The 22,948-nt window shown below is 45.7% G+C and overlaps 1 protein-coding gene across 1 annotated transcript in view; it reads left to right on the top strand.

Annotated features, from left to right (window-relative positions):
* Positions 1-1,332: 1,332 nt before the first annotated feature.
* LOC138528488 (sialidase-3-like) overlaps positions 1,333-22,948 on the top strand; it is a 283,546-nt gene continuing 261,930 nt past the window's right edge. Inside the window, exon 1 of the mRNA XM_069640149.1 lies at positions 1,333-1,395. The gene's annotated coding sequence lies outside the window, so the exon portion shown is untranslated. The remainder of the gene's footprint in view (positions 1,396-22,948) is intronic.

The raw sequence follows: 22,948 nt of genomic DNA, 5'->3' as shown, positions 1-22,948 counted from the left end.
CACGTATAGACGTCCTACGTGAAAACATCCCATTGACTTAACAGAAATACGTGAAAGACGTCATGATGCCGTAAAGGCATTTTAGAAAGTATCGGCAAATTTTTAAACAAACTCACCATGTTATCGGGTCACATAGGGACTTTAAATGTGTGATTGATAATTAAAGCAATACAAGGCCTCTCTTTAACCTTCTCTGCCACACATTACAAAGAGGCAAATGAACAACCCCCTCCCTAGGGAATGCCAAATCGCCCCCCATGCAGGAGAAAAAATAACTAAACTGTTATGCTGGAAATTCGTACCCAAATGCATCTGTCTGCATGAAACACATATTCCCATCTGCTGCACATAAATCCTCCAACCCCCTCCCCTCTCTAACTATTCGCTGTACTGTTTACTGGAAATCAATCCCATTGGAAGGGAGGAACGCGCTGCCCCGCTCCATAAAACGCATTTCCCCCGGGCAAATCGCCAATCTGCATGAGAAAACCCAAAAAAGAGCAAATCCTCCTGTACTTTAGTAAATCTCACCCCTGATGCACATTACAAACCCCCCACAATACTCAGAAATACCCCTTCCCCAATATTGCCTCACCCCTGATGCACATTACATACCCCCAAAACACACAGAACTACCCCTTCCCCAATATTGCCTCAACCCTGATGCACATTACAAACCCCCAAAATACACAGAAATACCCCTTACCCAATATTGCCTCACCCCTGATGCACATTACAAACCCCCAAAATACACAGAAATACCCCTTACCCAATATTGCCTCACCCCTGATGTACATTACATACCCCAAAACACACAGAACTGACCCTTCCCCAATATTGCCTCACCCCTGATGCACATTACAAACCCCCAAAATACACAGAAATACACCTTGCCCAATATTGCCTCACCCCTGATGCACATTACAAACCCCCAAAATACACAGAAATACCCCTTACCCAATATTGCCTCACCCCTGATGCACATTACAAACCCCCAAAATGCACAGAAATACCCCTTACCCAATATTGCCTCACTCCTGATGCACATTACAACCCCATAAAATACACAGAAATACCCCCTTGCTCCGGTCTGCATTAAAGTAACAATCAACACGAGATAACCTCAACTATGCGAAATGTGCTTTGTAAGGGAGGAATCTCTGCCGCGGAGTCTTGCAACGCCCTGCCTCCCCGCTCCGTCCCGCGTTGGCAAACCCTAGGTCCTAGCCTCCTAGGTGCCCTGTCTTCCCGCTCGTGCAAAAAAATAGATGACGAAATGAACGTTGCAGGGCACGTGACGACTTAGGGGCGGAGCATTGCTAGGGTCCGTTTCTCGAACAGGAACTGAACACTACCCTGTACGAAACGTCTTGTCGTGATTCCAGGCAGCATCAGGTGAGTGCATGCGATCCAGCTCTTGTAGTGAATTTTATATGCATTTCTTTTAGCATCCATTCACTTAGAGTTCTTTCCCCTTTGTTATATTGTTGAGAGCAGCCCTTTTGCAACGGTTGATACTATTTCCCATCCGAGAAACGGACCATTGGTTGCTAGGGCCATTTCTCAGCTGCTTCAGTGTGAGAAGGCTAGTTTTCATTAGAGAAATGGCCCTTTTTGCCCCCCCCCCCCTAGTGGCCAAGTCCTGCATAATAATGGAAACTAGCCTACTCACACTGAGAAGACTAGTTCCCATTAGAGAAATGGCCCCTTTGCCCCCCCCCAGTGGCCAAGTCCTGCATAATAATGGAAACTAGCCTACTCACACTGAGAAGGCTAGTTCCCATTAGAGAAATGGCCCTATTTGCCCCCCCCCCTAGTGGCCAAGTCCTGCATAATAGTAGGAACTAGCCCACTCACACTGAGAAGGCTAGTTCCCATTAGAGAAATGGCCCTTTTTGCCCCCCCCCAGTGGCCAAGTCCTGCATAATAATGGGAACTAGCCTACTCACACTGAGAAGGATAGTTCCCATTAGACAAATGGCCCTATTTGCCCCCCCCCCCTTAGTGGCCAACTCCTGCATGATAATGGGAACTAGCCTACTCACACTGAGAGGGCAAGTTCCCATTAGAGAAATGGCCCTTTTTGCCCCCCCCCCCCTTAGTGGCCAAGTCCTGCATAATAATGGGAACTAACCTACTCACACTGAGAAGGCTAGTTCCCATTAGAGAAATTGCCCTTTTTGCTCCCCTACCGGCCAACTCCTGCATAATAATGGGAACTAGCCTACTCACACTGGGAAGGCTAGTTCCCATTAGAGAAATGGCCCTTTTTGCCCCCCACCCCTAGTGGCCAAGTCCTGCATAATAATGGGAACTAGCCTACTCACACTGAGAAGGCTAGTTCCCATTAGAGAAATGGGCCGTTCTGCCCACACCCCCCGCCCCAGTGGCCAAGTCCTGCATAATAATGGGAACTAGCCTACTCACACTGAGAAGGATAGTTCCCATTAGAGAAATGGCCCTATTTGCCCCCCCCTTAGTGGCCAAGTCCTGCATGATGATGGGAACTAGCCTACTCACACTGAGAGGGCAAGTTCCCATTAGAGAAATGGCCCTTTTTGCCCCCCCCCCCCCTTAGTGGCCAAGTCCTGCATAATAATGGGAACTAGCCTACTCACACTGAGAAGGCTAGTTCCCATTAGAGAAATTGCCCTTTTTGCTCCCCTACCGGCCAACTCCTGCATAATAATGGGAACTAGCCTACTCACACTGGGAAGGCTAGTTCCCATTAGAGAAATGGCCCTTTTTGCCCCCCCCCCCCAGTGGCCAAGTCCTGCATAATAATGAGAACTAGCCTACTCACATTGAGAATGCTAGTTCCCATTAGAGAAACGACCCTTTTTGCCCCTAGTGGCCAAGTCCTGCATAATAATGGGAACTAGCCGACTCACTGAGAAGGCTAGTTCCCATTAGAGAAAAGGTCCCTTTTTCCCCTAGTGGCCAAGTCCTGCATAATAATGAGAACTAGCCTACTCACACTGAGAAGGCTAGTTCCCATTAGAGAAACGGCCCTTTTTGCCCCTAGTGGCCAAGTCCTGCATAGTAATGAGAACTAGCCAACTCACACTGAGAAGGCTAGTTCCCATTAGAGAAATGGCCCATGTTGCCCCCCTAGTGGCCAAGTCCTGCATAATAATGGGAACTAGCCTACTCAAACTGAGAAGGCTAGTTCCCATTAGAGAAATGGCCCTTTTTGCTCCCCTAGTGGCCAAGTCCAGCATAATAATGGGAACTAGCCTACTCACATTGAGAAGCCTAGTTCCCATTATATAAATTGCCCTTTTTGCTCCCCTAGTGGTCAGGTCCTGCATAATAACGGGTTTTAGATTACTCACACTGAGAAGGCTAGTTCCCATTAGACGTAGTGGGCTAGTTCAGGGCCGTTTCTCTAATGGTGAATAGCTGCTTCAGTGTGAGTGGGCTAGTTCCCATTAGACAAGGGGACCTTTCTGCCTCTGCAGGTCGGAATGCCGTTTCTCTAATGGGAAATAGCAGCTTCAGTGTGAGTGGGCTAGTTCTTATTAGACGAGGGCACCTTTCTGCCTTCGCAGGTCGGGGGACTTTTATGTCTCTGCAGGTCGGAGGGCCGTTTCTCTAATGGGAAATAGCTGCTTCAGTGTGAGTGGGCTAGTTCACATTAGACAAGGGGACCTTTCTGTCTCTGCAGGGCAGAGGGCCGTTTCTCTAATGGGAAATAGCTGCTTCAGTGTGAGTTGGCTAGTTCCCATTAGACGAGGGGACTTTTCTGCCTGCAGGTCGGAGGGCCGTTTCTATAATAGGAAATAGCTGCTTCAGTGTGAGTGGGCTGGTTCCGATTAGACGAGGGGACCTTTCTGCCTCTGCAGGTCAGAGGGCCATTTCTCTAATGGGAAATAGCTGCTTCAGTGTGAGTAGGCTATTTCCCATTAGACGAGGGGACCTTTCTGCCTCTGCAGGTCGGGGGGCCATTTCTCTAATGGGAAATAGCTGCTTCAGTCTGAGTGGGCTAGTTTCCATTAGACAATGGGACCTTTTTGCCTCTGGAGGTCGGAGGGCCGTTTCTCTAATGGGAAATAGCTGCTTCAGTGTGAGTGGGCTAGTTCCCATTAGACGAGGGGATCTTTCTGCCTCTGCAGGTTGGAGAGGCGTTTCTCTAATGGGAAATAGCTGCTTCACAGTGAGTTTGCTATTTCCCATTAGACGAGAGTACCTTTCTGCCTCTGCAGGTCGGAGGGCCGTTTCTCCAATGGGAAATAGCTGCTTCAGTGTGAGTGGGCTAGTTCCCATTAGAGAATTGGCCCTTTTTTGCCCCTAGTGGCCAAGTCCTGCATAATAATGGGAACTAGCCTACTCACACTGAGAAGGCTAGTTCCCATTAGAGAAATTGCCCTTTTTGCTCCCCTACCGGCCAACTCCTGCATAATAATGGGAACTAGCCTACTCACACTGAGAAGGCTAGTTCCCATTAGAGAAACGACCCTTTTTGCCCCTAGTGGCCAAGTCCTGCATGATAATGGGAACTAGCCTACTCACACTGAGAGGGCAGGTTCCCATTAGAGAAATGGCCCTTCCCCCCCCCCCCCCTTAGTGGCCAAGTCCTGCATAATAATGGGAACTAGCCTACTCACACTGAGAAGGCTAGTTCCCATTAGAGAAATTGCCCTTTTTGCTCCCCTACCGGCCAACTCCTGCATAATAATGGGAACTAGCCTACTCACACTGGGAAGGCTAGTTCCCATTAGAGAAATGGCCCTTTTTGCCCCCCCCCAGTGGCCAAGTCCTGCATAATAATGAGAACTAGCCTACTCACACTGAGAATGCTAGTTCCCATTAGAGAAACGACCCTTTTTGCCCCTAGTGGTCAAGTCCTGCATAATAATGGGAACTAGCCGACTCACTGAGAAGGCTAGTTCCCATTAGAGAAAAGGTCCCTTTTTCCCCTAGTGGCCAAGTCCTGCATAATAATGAGAACTAGCCTACTCACACTGAGAAGGCTAGTTCCCATTAGAGAAACGGCCCTTTTTGCCCCTAGTGGCCAAGTCCTGCATAGTAATGAGAACTAGCCAACTCACACTGAGAAGGCTAGTTCCCATTAGAGAAATGGCCCATGTTGCCCCACTAGTGGCCAAGTCCTGCATAATAATGGGAACTAGCCTACTCAAACTGAGAAGGCTAGTTCCCATTAGAGAATTGGCCCTTTTTGCTCCCCTAGTGGCCAAGTCCAGCATAATAATGGGAACTAGCCTACTCACATTGAGAAGCCTAGTTCCCATTATATAAATTGCCCTTTTTGCTCCCCTAGTGGTCAGGTCCTGCATAATAACGGGTTTTAGATTACTCACACTGAGAAGGCTAGTTCCCATTAGACGTAGTGGGCTAGTTCAGGGCCGTTTCTCTAATGGTGAATAGCTGCTTCAGTGTGAGTGGGCTAGTTCCCATTAGACAAGGGGACCTTTCTGCCTCTGCAGGTCGGAATGCCGTTTCTCTAATGGGAAATAGCTGCTTCAGTGTGAGTGGGCTAGTTCCCATTAGACGAGGGGATCTTTCTGCCTCTGCAGGTTGGAGAGGCGTTTCTCTAATGGGAAATAGCTGCTTCACAGTGAGTTTGCTATTTCCCATTAGACGAGAGTACCTTTCTGCCTCTGCAGGTCGGAGGGCCGTTTCTCCAATGGGAAATAGCTGCTTCAGTGTGAGTGGGCTAGTTCCCATTAGAGAATTGGCCCTTTTTTGCCCCTAGTGGCCAAGTCCTGCATAATAATGGGAACTAGCCTACTCACACTGAGAAGGCTAGTTCCCATTAGAGAAATTGCCCTTTTTGCTCCCCTACCGGCCAAGTCCTGCATAATAATGGGAACTAGCCTACTCACACTGAGAAGGCTAGTTCCCATTAGAGAAACGACCCTTTTTGCCCCTAGTGGCCAAGTCCTGCATAATAATGGGAACTAGCCTACTCACTGAGAAGGCTAGTTCCCATTATAGAAAAGGCCCATTTTTCCCCTAGTGGCCAAGTCCTGCATAATAATGAGAACTAGCCTACTCACACTGAGAAGGCTAGTTCCCATTAGATAAACAGCCCTTTTTTCCCCTAGTGGCCAAGTCCTGCATACTAATGAGAACTAGCCAACTCACACTGAGAAGGCTAGTTCCCATTAGAGAAGTTGCCCTTTTGCCCCCCCTAGTGGCCAAGTCCTGCATAATAATGGGAACTAGCCTACTCACACTGAGAAGGCTAGTTCCCATTAGAGAAATGGCCCATGTTGCCCCCCTAGTGGCCAAGTCCTGCATAATAATGGGAACTAGCCTACTCACATTGAGAAGGCTAGTTCCCATTATAGAAATTGCCCTTTTTGCTCCCCTAGTGGTCAGGTCCTGCATAATAATGGGTTTTAGATTACTCACACTGAGAAGGCTAGTTCCCATTAGACGTAGTGGGCTAGTTCAGGGCCGTTTCTCTAATGGGGAATAGCTGCTTCAGTGTGAGTGGGCTAGTTCCCATTAGACGAGAGGACCTTTCTGCCTCTGCAGGTCGGAGGGCCGTTTCTCTAATGGGAAATAGCAGCTTCCGTGTGAGTGGGCTAGTTCCTATTAGACGAGGGCACCTTTCTGCCTTTGCAGGTCGGGGGGACATTTATGTCTCTGCAGGTCGGAGGGCCGTTTCTCTAATGGGAAATAGCTGCTTCAGTGTGAGTGGGCTAGTTCACATTAGACGAGGGGACCTTTCTGTCTCTGCAGGGCGGAGGGCCGTTTCTCTAATGGGAAATAGCTGCTTCAGTGTGAGTGGGCTAGTTCCGATTAGACGAGGGGACCTTTCTGCCTCTGCAGGTCGGAGGGCCATTTCTCTAATGGGAAATAGCTGCTTCAGTGTGAGTAGGCTATTTCCCATTAGACGAGGGGACCTTTCTGCCTCTGCAGGTCGGGGGGGCCATTTCTCTAATGTGAAATAGCTGCTTCAGTCTGAGTGGGCTAGTTTCCATTAGACAAGGGGACCTTTTTGCGTCTGCAGGTCGGAGGGCCGTTTCTCTAATGGGAAATAGCTGCTTCAGTGTGAGTGGGCTAGTTCCCATTAGACGAGGGGACCTTACTGCCTCTGCAGGTCGGAGAGCTGTTTCTCTAATGGGAAATAGCTGCTTCACAGTGAGTTTGCTAGTTCGCATTAGACGAGAGTACCTTTCTGCCTCTGCAGGTCGGAGGGCCGTTTCTCCAATGGGAAATAGCTGCTTCAGTGTGAGTTGGCTAGTTCCCATTAGACGAGGGGACCTTTCTGCCTCTGCAGGTCGGAGGGCCATTTCTCCAATGGGAAATAGCTGCTTCAGTGTGAGTGGGCTAGTTCCCATTAGAGAATTGGCCTTTTTTTGCCCCTAGTGGCCAAGTCCTGCATAATAATGAGAACTAGCCTACTCACACTGAGAACGCTAGTTCCCATTAGAGAAATTGCCCTTTTTGCTCCCCTACCGGCCAACTCCTGCATATTAATGGGAACTAGCCTACTCACACTGGGAAGGCTAGTTCCCATTAGAGAAATGGCCCTTTTTGCCCCCCGAGTGGCCAAGTCCTGCATAATAATGGAAACTAGCCAACTCAAACTGAGAAGGCGAGTTCCCATTAGAGGAATGGCTCTTTTTGCTCCCCTAGTGGCCAAGTCCTGCATAATAATGGGTTTTAGATTACTCACAGTGCAAAGGCTAGTTCCCATTAGACGTGAGTGGGCTAGTTCAGGACCTTTTTGCCTCTGCAGGCCGGAGGGCTGTTTCTCTAATGTGAAATAGCTGCTTTAGTGTGTGGGGGCTAGTTCCCATTAGACGAGGGGACCTTTTTGCCTCTGCAGTTCGGAGGGCCATTTCTCTAATGTTAAATAGCTGCTTCAGTGTGAGTGGGCTAGTTCCTATTAGACGAGGAGACCTTTCTGCCTCAGCAGTTCGGAGGGCCGTTTCTCTAATGGATAATAGCTGCTTCAGTGAGTGGGCTAGTTCCCATTAGACGAGGGGACCTTTCTGCTTCTGCAGTTTGGAGGGCCGTTTCTCTAATGGGAATGAGCTGCTTCAGTGTGAGTGGGCTAGTTCCCATTATACAAGAGGACCTTTCTGCTTCTGCAGGTCGGAGGGCTGTTTCTCTAATGGGAAATAGCTGCTTCAGTGTGAGTGGGCTAGTTCCCATTAGACGAGAGGACCTTTCTGCCTCTGCAGGTCGGAGGGCCGTTTCTCTAATGGGAAGCAGCTGCTTCAGTGTGAGTGGGCTAGTTACCATTAGACGAGAGGACCTTTCTGCCTCTGCAGGTCGAAAGGCCGTTTCTCTAATGGGAAATATCTACTTCAGTGTGAGTGGGCTAGTTCCCATTAGACGAGAGGACCTTTCTGCCTCTGTAGGTCGGAGGGCCGTTTCTCTAATGGTAAATAGCTGCCTCAGTGTGAGTGGGCTAGTTCCCATTAGACGAGGGGACCTTTCTGCCTCTGCAGGTTCGAGGGCGGTTTCTCCAATGGGAAATAGCTGCTTCAGTGTGAGTGGGGAGGGCCGTTTCTCTAATGGGAAATAGCTGCTTCAGTGTGAGTGGGCTAGTTCCCATTAGACGAGAGGACCTTTCTGCCTCTGTAGGTCGGAGGGCCGGTTCTCTAATGGGAAACAGCTGCTTCAGTGTGAGTGGGCTAGTTCCCATTAGACGAGTCGACCTTTCTGCCTCTGCAGGTCAGAGGGCCGTTTCTCTAATGGGAAACAGCTGCTTTAGTGTGAGTGGGCTAGTTCCCATTAGAAGAGGGGACCTTTCTGCCTCTGCAGGTAGGAGGGCCCTTTCTCCAATGGGAAATAGCTGCTTTAATGTGAGTGGGCTAGTTCCCATTAGACGAGGGGACCTTTCTGCCTCTGCAGGTTGGAGGGCCGTTTCTCCAATGGGAAATAGCTGCTTTAATGTGAGTGGGCTAGTTCCCATTAGACGAGGGGACCTTTCTGCCTCTGCAGGTCGGAGGGCTGTTTCTCTAATGGGAAATAGCTGCTTCAGTGTGAGTGGGGAGGGCCATTTCTCTAATGGGAAATAGCTGCTTCAGTGTGAGTGGGCTAGTTCCCATTAGACGAGGGGACATTTCTGCCTCTACAGGTCGGAGGGCAGTTTCTCTAATGGGAAATAGCTGCTTCAGTGTGAGTGGGCGAGTTCCCATTAGACGCGGGGACCTTTCTGCTTCTGCAGGTTGGAAGGCCGTTTCGCTAATGGGAAATAGCTGCTTCACTGTGTGTGGGCTAGTTCCCATTAGACGAGAGGACCCTTGCGTCTCCTTGGGTAAGGGGTCAGTTTCTTTAATGGGAAATAGATACTTCTCTGTGAATATGGTAGTTCCCATTAGACAAGTCTGACCCTTATTTTCCTACACCTCTCTGGTTGGTACCTTTCATGCTGTTCTCCACCTCTTGATCCTTTCCTCCTGCCTCTTCCTTCAACTTGTGTCTTTTCTTCCAAAGTTCTCCACCTTCATCTAGTATTTCCCCTTTTCATGCTGCTGAAGGCACACTCCCTCATATACACGTATCCTCATACAATACAAAAGTAAATTGACACCCCCCCTAAGGGAATCAGGCTAGGAATTGATTTGCAAGAATCAACAAACTTTATATAACATAAAGTAACTATCTAAGCTAAACAACAGGAACTGATAATGAAAGAATAATGGCGGACATAAAAACCATTACATGAACCTAGGTACTTCAGAGAACACAGACTAATATACTGACATGCCAACCTTTGCATCTAGCTTTTATTGATCCCGGGGTCCCGCTCCCAGGTGTCTTCCCCAGTGGGTTTTGATCTACCTGATGGCTCGTGATTCACGCAGGCATGTGTTAGTCTTAGGAAGAATATACTGCAGCACAGAATTAACTCTACCATGGGGGTTCTGGAATGGTCGGTGTGATGGGGTCAGATGTCAACCAGGATCGAGGGCTGGGGACTGGTGTACCGTGGCCTGGCAGGGTGGGGATCGTGGGGGCATGGGCAGGTTAGTGGAGATGGATGGCCAGCCAGGCCTGGGCCTGCTCTGGTCTCACTTTCTGCAGAAAGCACAGTCATTGGAAGTGATAACTAAACAATTGCAACAGTGAACGACTGGACCTCCGTGTGAACAAGGCTAGCGCGGAGCTGACGGAGGGTGGCAGTGCTGTGGGCTGTCTGTGTGCGGCGCTGGGGAAGAGGGAGCGCTGACTTGCAGAGGGATGACTTTTGGGACTATTAGAAAGATTGGGTCTGTGGTGGTACAACACGGTGTCTCTGATGAGGCTGAGAATATCATTAGCATGAATTTCTATATTATTTCATCAGACACTTATGTCGTGGGGACGGGTCTTTTTCCCCCATTGGCCTACACGATATTTATATGCCTCGGGAAAGGCTGGGGGGGGCTGGGATAGAAGCATCTCCTTCCCAACACTGCTCTCCCCTTTCCCTTCTTTACCTTTTTGTGGACATTCATCTCCCTTCTCCTTTGTACCATCCTAATCCAAGTGTTACCCTCTGTGCACTCCATACGTCTTACTTCCTCATACTTTCCTTTGCTCCCAACCAAAATGCTTGTTGTTCCTAAACTACCACACTCTGCCTCTTTCCCATCTCTACTTTATAGTTCTGCCCCTTTGCATCTGACATAGTAAGGGTGGAAGTGACTGCACCTGTCCTTGTGTGGATGGGGCTAATGGATTTGCCCTGTTGAGTAACAACCAACTTCTTGTTTTATCTAGTCTGTATCCAAGTTATAAGCTGTCACCTTGAAGGCAAGCAGCACTTTCATGGTAGCTGCCTGACTTAGCAATAATGCCTACTGTAGGCTGCTGCACAACTCTTTCGACCATTAACCAATCCTCGGCCAACTCCATTGTATAACCCCCAAACTCAAGTATACAATGACAAGTACAATACAGTCCAATGTTTTGGATTATAGACTGGTACCTAAGGAGAAAGTGAATAGTACAGAAGCCTTTGGCAGGCCCTATATACCACATCCTGGCCAACATCCTTATGCGCCCGGGCCCACAAGGGTCTCCTTAGTCCCATTCTCCAGTGTTTGGCTAGATAGGTTGTCACAGTTATCCTTTTTTATGCTTTCACTCTGTTCATTGTTGTACTCTGTATTTCCATTTATTTCCATTGACTTTCATATTTTTATGTATTCATATTTCATGAAAGTATTTATATTGTTAAAGTAAAACCCCATTCTCTTTTTATCATTATTCTTTTATTTACATGCTCATTTCATAATGCTTATATTTTCATCATATTCACTAGTAATGATATCTAAGCTTTCATGTGGACTGAAGTGTAACATGATATATTATCCATTGGCATAATTATAGATTGTGTGTTCTAATTGATTGAATCTTAATTGGTCGTATTTCCTCACCCAAATTTTGGTACCTTATTTTTGTACCACAGACTGCCAGGACAGCCAGATTATTCCCAGCCACAACGCAATCTCCTGTCCGCCCTCGCTGCATTCAATATTGCCCGACCACAACCCCTTCATCTACCTTTTGGTAGTAACAACTGGTAAAACAAATGGAGGGAAAACGTGAACATTTGAGGGTCGACCAAAGCACATAAACCCATAATTATAGTCTTCACTGGTGCAGAGTTCACTAATATTCTTAATAAAAATTTACATTTCAAAAAACAATTCACAAACAGTAACAGAATTGTGAAAAAAATAGACAATTAGACAATTAGGTAACGTAACTGTTTTAATATGATGAGTGCTTACGCTAGCTCTAAAGTAACAAACAGTACATATACATGTGTACACCGCATGCATTATAAAGTACATTTGACAATGTCAATATCAAAAACAGAGTCATATTGGTAGATCCAAATATAGTTCACCTGCTTTACCAGCAGGAATTTGAAGAGACAGGAAAATGACGTCTAGGACTGAAATATTAGCAGAAAAACTGTTCTCAAAACTGCAGATGAAAAGCTGCAGGACTTCATAACGGAAAAAGTAAACTATACATTTTGACAATCTTTTGTTGAATTTACTTTACGGGATCAACACATATTATGACTAAATCACAATTTTCCTTGGCGGGCAGCATATATAGATTATTAAAATATCTACAAATGATTTTAGTTGCTGATGGAAGCACCCGCAGTTCACTGTTCAAATATGCCCCTTTTGCTGCCACATAGGCTATACACACGACTACTGACACAACGCTTTCAACTAATTGCGTACTGATGGAGATTTGATCCAGACTTGCATGTAGTGAGTTTTTTCACTCCCTAAACACCAATGGTAAAAATTATGCTTCATGGAACCTTATGAAATCCATCCTAGTGGCTTTAATGATCTGAATGTTCTTTTGAGACACAGCAAGGTAAACGTAAACTAGGTCCTCAAGGACCAGGCCGTCAAGGACAGAAATCGCAGGCTTAGGTGCAAGACTATCCCCCTTTCTGTGTGAGAAGACCCACCCTCTGCACCTCCTGGTCAGAGTACCACACCCTCTGGAGCGAGTTCGGTCCAATCAGAATTGGATAGCAGTTCCTGGTGCACTTCAATTTGTGCATGGCCCTCGACACTAGAGGGACTGGCGGAAAGGCATAAAGAAGCCTGGCCATCCCGGTCAGGGCACGTCCATGCTGGTTGCAAGGGACAGCTGAACTTGCATCATCTTGAATTTATCATAAACACTCAGGAGCAAGCATTTTTTGAACTCTGAAGATCTACAAAAACTCCCTGCAGATGTACCCTTCCTCATAAACACAGTTTTAATTTTTTGATATACCGACACATCCAAAATGATACCAATTCGTACACTTGTCGCATTGTATCATTGTCTGTCTAGGTTTGTATGTATTACAATGGCAGAATGCTGTGATTTGTGCTTTTTTTTATCTTTACCTTTTTTGGGCGTATGTGTTCCTCATGGGGGAACATTGTTATTGCCTCTGTTTCAATGCAGTCCATTAGGTGTTTTCGCATTTCTTCTTGCTTAAAATTAATCTTTAATAAATCAACACCATTTGCAATTGCGACTGCATTGGCAATGGCAAAGAGGCCACAATCATTAAAACCATCTTGTTTTTGGATGCACAATATGCTGATTTTAAGGATACCGTTCTCCCCTTTAATTAATGGCCTGTATAATATAATGAGTTGTTTTCTCAGTGTCTTTGGGGGTGACAATGTTGGTAATGAATCATAAATAGTAACTTTGTCTCCTAAACTGCATGACACAATCCAATGTGCCCAGATGGTGAATCTGGAGAGCATCTGTAAATGCACTGTGTACGGTGGGACTCTCGGCCAAAACGACTGTATCCAACAAACCTGCCAATGAGGGACATTTCTGGGAAATCAGATATTGACAGATATTCATTATGTTGTCGTCTAACCATTTATCAGACTGAATGGCTGTCTTGTCAGTGTTGGTCAATTTAATTCCATTCATGTTAATCCATGCCTCGTCCCCTCTTAAAATGGCATGTGTGTCCACAGCCTTTTCATCTTCAACGACGATTTGATTTGGTATGACTTCAACTGAAGCCCAGACATCTTCCCTAAGCTGTTCTGCCTTTGATCCAAACCTTTGAGAGGCTAATTGTTTCGGTTTCCCATACCGCCGCTTAGGAAGGGTTGCAACCTGTCTTACTGCATCAGTTCTTTTCTTCTTCAGTGTTTCAATAAGTGGAATACCTGTCTCTTCTGGAATGTTTGCCTGTATGTCAGCATTAAGAAAAAACAACTTCTCCTTTAGTTCTAGTAGGTATGTTTCATCTTTCAGAAGATAAATCTTATCTAAAATATGTTTTGTAGTTTTTGCACATGCATTAATTAATACAGTTCTTCTTGCTCTTCTTCGTGGTGGAAGGTTCACGCACTGTTCCACATGTCATACTGGTCTTAAGTCTCATATTGGCATATCCTCTACTTCATCGTTATCATCTGCACTTATGGAGAAACATTCACTGTCCAAAACAATTAAAGGATTTTGAGAAAAAGTGAAAGGAAGTTTTTCCTAACCCCAGTTAGGTATATGTTTTAGAATGCAGCACATATGCTTGCAAGGTAGAAGCCATATTTGCCAATCATTGCAAGTGCATGATGGTGAACTGCCAATTCCAAAATTCACCACATACTGTTTTCCTTTTTCTGATTCACTCTTTACACAAAAATGTCCTTTGTGATTATCCACGACATCAACATCTCCTATGTCATGGTTACTGCTTAATCTCTTTATGATGTATTTGACAAACTCTTTCGGGCAATTCTTTAGAAATGTTGGCACATCATCACTGTACTTCCTATACTGCTCAGAACTTCGTAAATTCAATTCCACATGACATGATATGATATATGATATGATATTTTATTTGTATCTCGCTCGTACGCAAGTGTTTCAGAGCGCGACAAGGCAAGGGAGGGGAACAGGGGAGAAGAAACAACGATCTTACTAGGCCCAGTGACATTGAGAACATGCAAGTGCATGGGAAAGGGAAAGGGTAAAAGTGCATGGAAGTGGAAAGTGCGTAGCAGAGGATAAACAGATAAATAATAATAAATACAAATAGAATAGATAGTGGAGCAATAAACAGGGGTAGTGCAGCCAGCAAGTGGCAAGTGCTGTGTTTACGGCAGTAGAACGGGTAAGTCTGATAAGTGCATAAAAATAAGAAAATGGGAGGGTGAGGGGGGGACCGTAAGGGTACAGATACAGTCCCCAGTGCAAGGGGTGGCCGGGAAGCAGTCCAGAAGCGTGGCAAGGTGAGCAGGTACCTGGGCCAAGGGGCCAGTGGATGGCCAGGTGCACCGTGCCAAGAGTGAGCAGATCAGCAAGGGAGAAGTGGAAGCAAAGGCAGATGCAAAGAGGAAGGTATTGGGGTGCTTCCGGAACCGGAGATGGTTTTCCTCAACTTTTAGAGTGTCAGGGAGGCTGTTCCAGAGGGAGGCCCCGGCCAAAGACGGAGATCTACCCCCAGCTCGTTACTTTGAGAAACAACGGACCCTGAGGGAGTTAGAGGTAGAGGAGCGAAGAGCTCGAGAGGGGAGGTATTTGCGGAGGGATAGCTGAAGGTATTTTGGACCCAGGCCCCAGAAAGCTTTGTGGACGATGCAGATGGTTTTAAATGTAATCCTTGCATCCACTGGGAGCCAATGGAGAGATTTCAGAGCTGGAGAGATACGATCCCAGGGCTTGAGGCCAAGGACAAGTCTTGCAGTCCTGTTCTGGATTAGTTGCAGAGGGCGAACAGTAGATGCAGGTAGATTTAGAAAGGGGCTGTTACAATAGTCCAACCTAGAGAGAACCAGAGCTTGGGAGACGGTGAGCTTCTGGGGGAAGGAGAAGAAAGGAAGAGTACCTCTGAGGAGGTGCAGTAGGAAGTTTGACTTTTTAGAGACCTCAGAGATGTTGGCGGAGAAGGAAAATGTGGAGTCAAAGATGACCCTGAGGTTCTTAGTCTCACAGGTGGGGAAAGGAGGAGGGCCAAGCGAGGCCGGCCAGCGAGAGAGAGGAAAGGATGGAGAAGGGTTGCCGATGAGGAGGATCTCTGTCTTGCTGGCATTCAGACAAAGACCATTGGCGGCACACCAATCTCGAATGGCAGTTAGGCAATCGGAGATAAGAGAGGGAGAGGAGGTGGCCGAGGGCAGCCTGAAAATGAGTTGTGTCATCAGCGTAGCACTAGGAATTTGAGCATAGAGTGGCAATGCAGTGGGTGAGAGTTGCCAGGTATTGGTTGAAAAGTCAGGGCGAGAGGTTAGACCCCTGGGGAACACCACAGGTAGAGAGGAAGACAGAGGATAGGAAGGACCCCAGTTGGACCTGGGAGGGTCGGCCAGAGCCTGGTCAGTGATACCCAGGTTCTCACGGAAACGGTTTAGCAGGATGGTGTGATTGACTGTGTCGAAGGCAGAAGAGAGATTGAGTAGGATGAGGACAGAGGGAATGTTGGAGTCAAGGTTGGAGAGCAGATCTTCACGGATGTTCAGGAGAGCAGTTTCTGTGCTTCTGGCTGCTCTGAAACCAAACTGGTGGTCATGTAGACAGCCAACAGAATCATAATGAAGGTTAAGATGAAAGATGGCCAGCTTTTCCAAGAGCTTGGCCAGAAAGGGAGTAATGGAGATTGGGCAATAATTAGCCGGACAGGAAGGATCAGCTGTGGGTTTCTTGAGAAGAGGATGCACAAGGGAGTGTTTCAGGGGGGAGGGGAACGATCCTGAAGCAAAGGAATGGTTGCAAAAATCGGCAAGGGCCGGAGCGAGGGTGTCAATGTGGTCCTTGATGGTTTTAGAGGAACAGGGGTGAACCTGTTTTGACAAGGCCTTCATAGGTCGGACTTGTCTAGCGACCTCATCAGGGCAGAAAAGAGGAAAGGAAGAGATTGGGGGTGGTTAAAGGGGGGTTAGATGGCGCAGACTGAGGGGGAATAGGAGGGGGAGGGGAGGGTGGCAAGATGTCCTGGGTTTTTGAGATAAAGTGAGATGCAAGGTCATTACAGAGAGCTTGAGAGGTAAGAGGAGGGGTAGAGACTGCAGCAGCGTTGGCAAGCTCCTTGCAGATTTTGAAGAGTTCAGCCGAGTTTTTTAGTTGCCGCAGATACACAGGCTTGAAAGTGAACTCTCTTCTTGGTGCGGACAGAGAGTCGGTATTGCCTTTGGAGCAGGCGACAGGCCAGTTTGTCAGAAGATGAACAAGAAGCCCTCCATTTCCTCTCAGCCGCCCTACACTTACGTTTTAGTGTAGCTAGGTCGGAGTCATACCAGGAATTCACTTGGATTTGGGCTTCAAGCGGATCCTCCTGACAGGGGCAAGAGCATCAAGAGTATTAGAAATGGAATAGTAGAGAAGGGACAGGGTAGTGTCCGGGTGTGAGTCAGCCAGAGGACGAGAGAGGGGGAGAAGGTAGCAGCAAAAGCCTCAACTGACACACGCTTCATAGGTCAGATGTCCAATAAGGTAGGTGGCAGTGTTGGGGTGAGCTTGGCTTGGGGGGAAGAGAGTGAGAGATGAGAGGAGAGAAGGCAGTGGTCACTCCAGGAGAGAGGAGTGGTCAGAGGGATAGAGTGGGGGAGGCCAGAGGAGATCAGGACGTCGAGTGTGTGTCCTGCAGAGTGCGTCGGGCCAGAGGGGAGGATAGAGAGGGAGAGGGAATCGCAAAGGTCGCGAAAGAGCAGAGATGAGGGACAGGGGGATGTTGAGGTCACCAAGGAGGAGGAGTTGAGTGGTAGAGGTCAGGAGGGAGGAGGAGAGGTCAGCCCACTCAGAAAGAAAAGAGGTGATTTGCCAGAGGGCCGGTAGAGAGTAGCAAGAGTAAGAGAGTGGCTAGGAGAGATTGTTAGCCTGCAGACAAGGCATTCAAAAAAGGAGTAAATCTGAGTGGGAATGATAGTGGCATCCAACAAAGTGATCTGGTTACCATACACTTTGAGTAATCTTTTTTGCGAGTCACTTTGGTAACCAAAAAGAAAATGTACTTTATCTGCACAATGCTCTGCAGTTGCATTTGGCCGACAATAAATATTATTTTGTGGTCCTTCATGCTTTCAACTGTGTCGATCACATTTTCTTGGTCCAACGTGGAGCATCGTCCCTCTGCTCTTGCTTTAGACATGAGATTGTTAAGATCCTTTCTTGTAGGATAAAATCTACGTCTTGATTGTTCTGGGCAGTCCCCACTAGGAAAGATTTCTTGGGTTACATATGCATTCAAGTTTCTCATAATTTCTGAAGATTTTCTAACACCACTCCGTGTTAAAGCAATCACTTTCTGTTGCACTCTTAAATCAAACTTTTCATGCATTTTGGCTAACTATTCAACAAAAACAAAATGAATAAAAATAGTCAATATTATTTGTTACAAAAGAGAGCATTCAAATTATATTTACGTTACAGAAGTCTAAAAGTTTAATTGATGACTTACACTTATCTTTATACTATATTATGTGAAATAGGAGAAACTAAGACACTTGCTAGACAAAATTAAATTTCCATGAGTGATGTAATATATTGTCATCAAAGGTGTTCTAAATGTACTGTGCAATGTGGGGGTGAGGCTTCGTCAAGGACAAAGATAGTGGTACCTTCTTGACTTCCCGGTAATGCCCCAGTGTTTCCGGCAAGCCAGGCACCGGTAAAATTCGCAAGTCCGGTGGCAACCTACTGGTTTTACAGACACGGTTACCACCGGACTTGTGATGAGGCTCATTGTCTTACAAAGCCAGCACCATGAAGTGTGTGCTTTATACTTATGTCTATGTGATTAGAAATCTGCAAGCACATAGTCACACAATTGTACTGGCAGGTCAAACAACTTTGAAGGATTTTGCAAGTACATGAAATTATGTATATTGTCACTAATATATTGGCAAGCACCATTAGGTCACCTTATATGTCTGAGTGTAATTACATATAAAGCACTTCTTCAAGAATGGCTTTTAATTTAAGTCTCTTTACTATATATAGAAACCCAGTGGAAAAACTGTGTTATTTAAATTTAAGAGACTTCACATTTCTCACCATAGAATGAGCATTACTCATGTTGTAATTAGTATGGCTCTAGTAGCATGTTGTCTTGCTGGTTAATGTTTTGCTGATTCTCTAGAATTAGAGGCAGCCTGTTTTTCAATCATTACCCATGGAGTGTTCTGTGCAATTCTGAAACCTAACTTGAGAATCCTAAACTCTGTCACCATCTCTGTCTCCCTTAGGGAATCTCTAAATGATCACCCCCATTTAGGTCCACAGAGTTCAGCTGGGTTCTCCACCAGTCTCTCCCCACACAATCTCTCTTCCGCCTGTTTTTCTATCTAGATCTGTCTCCTCACTCTTGATTTTCCTAACTGCACTCTCTAAGAACACTACTATTCCCTTCTGGACTCCACTCCAGCATGCCTAGGGTCTCTTGGTACACCACCTATCCACCGGACCACAGCCAAAAACAACTCTCAGTCTCCTCTGAGCTGGCTGATTCTTTTTTATAGCCATGCCTTCCCTCTTGTAACACTCCTCTCAGCTTGCATTGGCTCCCCTGGTAACATGCTTCCCATGGTCAATCTCTGACTAAGGTAACCTTGGAAGGCTCTGAGCACCACCTCCGTTATTATCTCAGTTTGCATGTTGGCCGTAGGTGTTCAGATGTCTTGTTATCCAAGTAGCCTTCTACATGGCCTGGGGAGTTTAGTTTTGGGAAGGATTGCTTGGGCTCCTGGCAGTCTCTTCTCACTCTCAGTTGTTTTTCTGTTTCCCCTACCATTCTCATGGGGGTCAATCTGGGGTTGGTACAAGTGGTGTTGGGGTGGCATCTTTGTTGGGCAGGAAAAATCCCAGTGTATTCTATGTCTGTTCTCGATTCCGTCCCCCTTGCTCCAATCCAGGTTTTCTTGGTTGCACCCAGGTGCATTCTGGAGTTGCAGTTCTGAAAAAGACAAACGAGAATTCTGTCCAGGATAGGGGCTGACATGCATTGTGAAAGCAATACCAGCAGACATATACAATGCACACTCAATGGGGTTAGGGACTGCCCTGGCCCCCAATTGGTAATTGCTGCCACCTAAAAGTAAAATATTATCAGCTTTCCAATGAAAGGGTTAGTTATGTGTGCAATATTTAAGTCTTTCTGAACATAAAATCATACTGGAGTAATTGCTGCAGTGTTCTAGATCACTTGGGAGTCGGATTATAGGTATTTCAAGCTAGAGCGAGTTAGCCGTAGTCAAGTCTGGAGGTAATTTAGCTGTAAAACATGAAAAAGTTCTCGAAATGAGGAACTCCTGTCCCCTGCACGCTATGAAGGGGCTAAGAAAGGCAGACTTTTGAGAAAAAATTTCCTAAAGTGGACAATTTATCTAATGTTGTATACTTCAAATGTAACTTGTTAGTGATTACTTATCACAAATACAATTGTAGACCACAGTTTTTCATAAAGTACAACTCGTATTTATTCTTTAGTCCCAACACGTTTCGAGATATTCTTTCTCTTCATCAGGGGCTAAATTGAAAACATTTCTACAGAAAAACATCAAAGAATATAGTTTCAGTAATGGGATAAAACTGCAATCCTAATACTCAAGATTACATATTGCTCAATGCTTTTCATTGTGCATTGGCTTACAACCTCTTAATTCGTGCTAAGAAGTCTTAATAACAAAGTGAAAACCTGATTGAATCAACTCTCAGTTTTTCACTACTTAAATGATTTGGAGAAACAAATATAATTGTTTATACATAAGTCCTCAATTGGTAAAAATTATGTCAGGATCAGTCCAAATGAATAATACAAGTGTTGCTATTCACTGTATTCTGTATCATGATCCATAATAAAATCTAGTCAGAAATAGCTAACCTTTTGTAAATAATTTTCATACTAAGTGGGCGTTGATCATGGGGTAAGAAATCCTCATCTTGATCCAAGATTGTCACTGTAAAAGGTAAAGTGTAGTTGTGTAACACATTTTTTTTTCTAATACGGCCAGTAGTAAGAGGTAAACTCACCCAGTTGCTATTGAATTCGACTATGTGTTGGAAATTCATTCCGTCCTACACATGCCCGCTCTTTCCGGGTCGCATATGGCAACCCCGATGGACACAGCGCTATGTAGCTGCCCTCGCTAAGTTTTCCCATTCCACATTGTTCGTGGAAGAACAAACTGCCAACTCCAAGATGGCCACCAAGTTATATCATGCTACCCAAACCAAGATGGCCATCAAGGTCCATGCTGCTCAAACCAAAATGGCCGCTGGTATCCACTAATCTGTACAGACCCTTGACTCTAGTCCCCCTTGTCTTAAACCAGAAATCAGTTTAAGTACCTTTACAAGATACCCTGGTGGTTTGAGCTCCAAGACTGGAGTTTAAAGTGATTATTGTTGTACTGGGGAAAGGGGGGAAAAGCTCCTAACTGGCCACTATTACTGATACTAATTGGTTGTTATTGTTCCCACTAAAGCTCGTGTTTCGAGGTGCCAGGATACCAACCTGAAGTGCATGTTATGTCGCTTCTGTTTTGGTAGTCATAGTCGCATCCTTTGTCTCATTGCTGAATGGGGAGTAGTCTCTGACGTCCAATATAGGAGTAGACCCTTCCTCGTGACTCCCAGGAGGTCGTTGCTGTTTGCCGAATCACAATTCTGACACTATGGTAGCGTTTGTCCAAAGGAGAAGTTGATTGACATTTGGACACTGTTTGCCATCGAGGAGCAGACCAGTTCCAAAGGATGGCCGAGCAGGATTTCTTGGCCTATGTTGTTAAAGGCCATGCTGAGATCTAAATTTACTAACGTAATTTGTCACTTGTTTTCATTGGCCTGGATACTACATGGGCATTTTTGCCCATTTTGACAAAGGTTTCTGTGCCATATCACGTGCCAATTATGTTCGGAAGGTCAACTGCAGAGATTTGAGCAGTACGTGAGTGTCAAGGTGACCCTGAAATTGGTAAATTGGTAAACAAGGCCTTACCGAAGAGTGTTGACATAGAGACATGAAGTAGGACTTTTTACTTATACAGAACAGAGTTGGATTTCATTTGTACAACAGTGTGACATTGGCTAGTGCAGCTGAAATTATTTTTTGCCTTTACGTTATGAAGTGCTCAAGACCGGGCAAGATGTATTTGTACCTTTTGGGGACTTGTGTTTGGAAGGCTGCCTTTGGTAGGGGAGCTGTTTGGGTGATATCCTTCCTCGTAGTTTAGGGGAAGAGAGAACATGTAACATTTTTTTGTTAGATGGGGTAGGGGCATAATAAGCATGCACTTTGTAGAATAGCATTCTTGACATTGTTTAAAATGTAGTCCATAGAATTGTTGATTGGCACTGCTCAATGCTGTTAACAGACGGTGAAGGGTTCACTTTAGGGATCTTGTCTGGTGTGTGAGGTTTACTGAGCATCAGGCACTGTGTAAGTGCATCAGGAAGGCGATGGCATGCTGATTAATCCAGAAATGAGCTTTGGAATACAGGGCTCGGGTCAACAATTTCTGTTAAAAGATTAAGTCAATGTTGTGTCCACAGTTGTGAGTATCAATTGTCACCCAATGGCCTCAACTTTTCCCTTTTAGAATGAGGTAGTGGGGAATTCGGGGGGCAGGGGGTAAATTCACACATATGTTGAAGTGTGAGCAACTGCGAGTAGTTTTACTCTTAACCATAGCAATGAAAGAAATAATGTGGGAAACAAATTGGTTAGAGTGTTACAGTATTTTACAGAGGGGTGCTGGGATGGTGTCTCTTGTTTGGTTGGAATATCCATGTAGTATAACTTGAAAGGGCAAGAGTGTGAGATGTGATTTGTATGCGACCGCCAGGCTTGATCCTCTTTAGTTTGAAATTAACAGCACCTGTAGGGAGAGAGGGAGAGGAGGGTAGAAGAGTAAACGGAAACACGTACAAAAGACAGAAAGAATTGGGGATATGGTAAGGGAAGGGTGATGGGTACAAAGTCGTGGGAGAGGTATAAATAGAAGTCAGGTGCATACAGAAGAGAGTATCGTATTTACTAAATGTGTTTTAGAGGCTTGAATGTTCAGTATAGTCAAGAGCAAACACTGCTTTGCTCTTGTAATGCACAAAAGATAATTATGGGACATGAAGAGGGAGGTAAATGAGGGAAAAAGAGAAAGTAGAGAGAGATTGATAGAGGATGGGAGCAGAGAAAGGAAGTTGATATGGAAGGAGAGAAATCAAAGGAACTTTGAAAAGTAGACACGTGGTTAGGGGTGAAGGTTAAAGAATGATGGGAGAGCAGTTGGTAAGGTGAGAAAGAGGGAATAGGGAAAGAAAGAAAAAGGTTAGTGACGGAGGAAAAAACTAAATATATAAAGGGACTTCGAAAGAGCAGTGGATAAAGGGGTTTGATGCTCACACGTTCTGATATCATTGGCAGTCCATATGATAGCAATTCGTGAAATTACAATTTTTGAGGTGAGATAGCTTCGAGGTAGCAGGTTATACAAGAAGGTAGAACCACCCGGAAATATACAAATTCCCACCCATGCTT

This window comes from Ambystoma mexicanum, chromosome 7q, assembly GCF_040938575.1.
Source record: "Ambystoma mexicanum isolate Mex_15411 chromosome 7q, UKY_AmexF1_1, whole genome shotgun sequence".
Classification (NCBI taxonomy): Eukaryota; Metazoa; Chordata; class Amphibia; order Caudata; family Ambystomatidae; genus Ambystoma; species Ambystoma mexicanum.
This window is presented reverse-complemented; position numbering and strand designations above follow the sequence as displayed.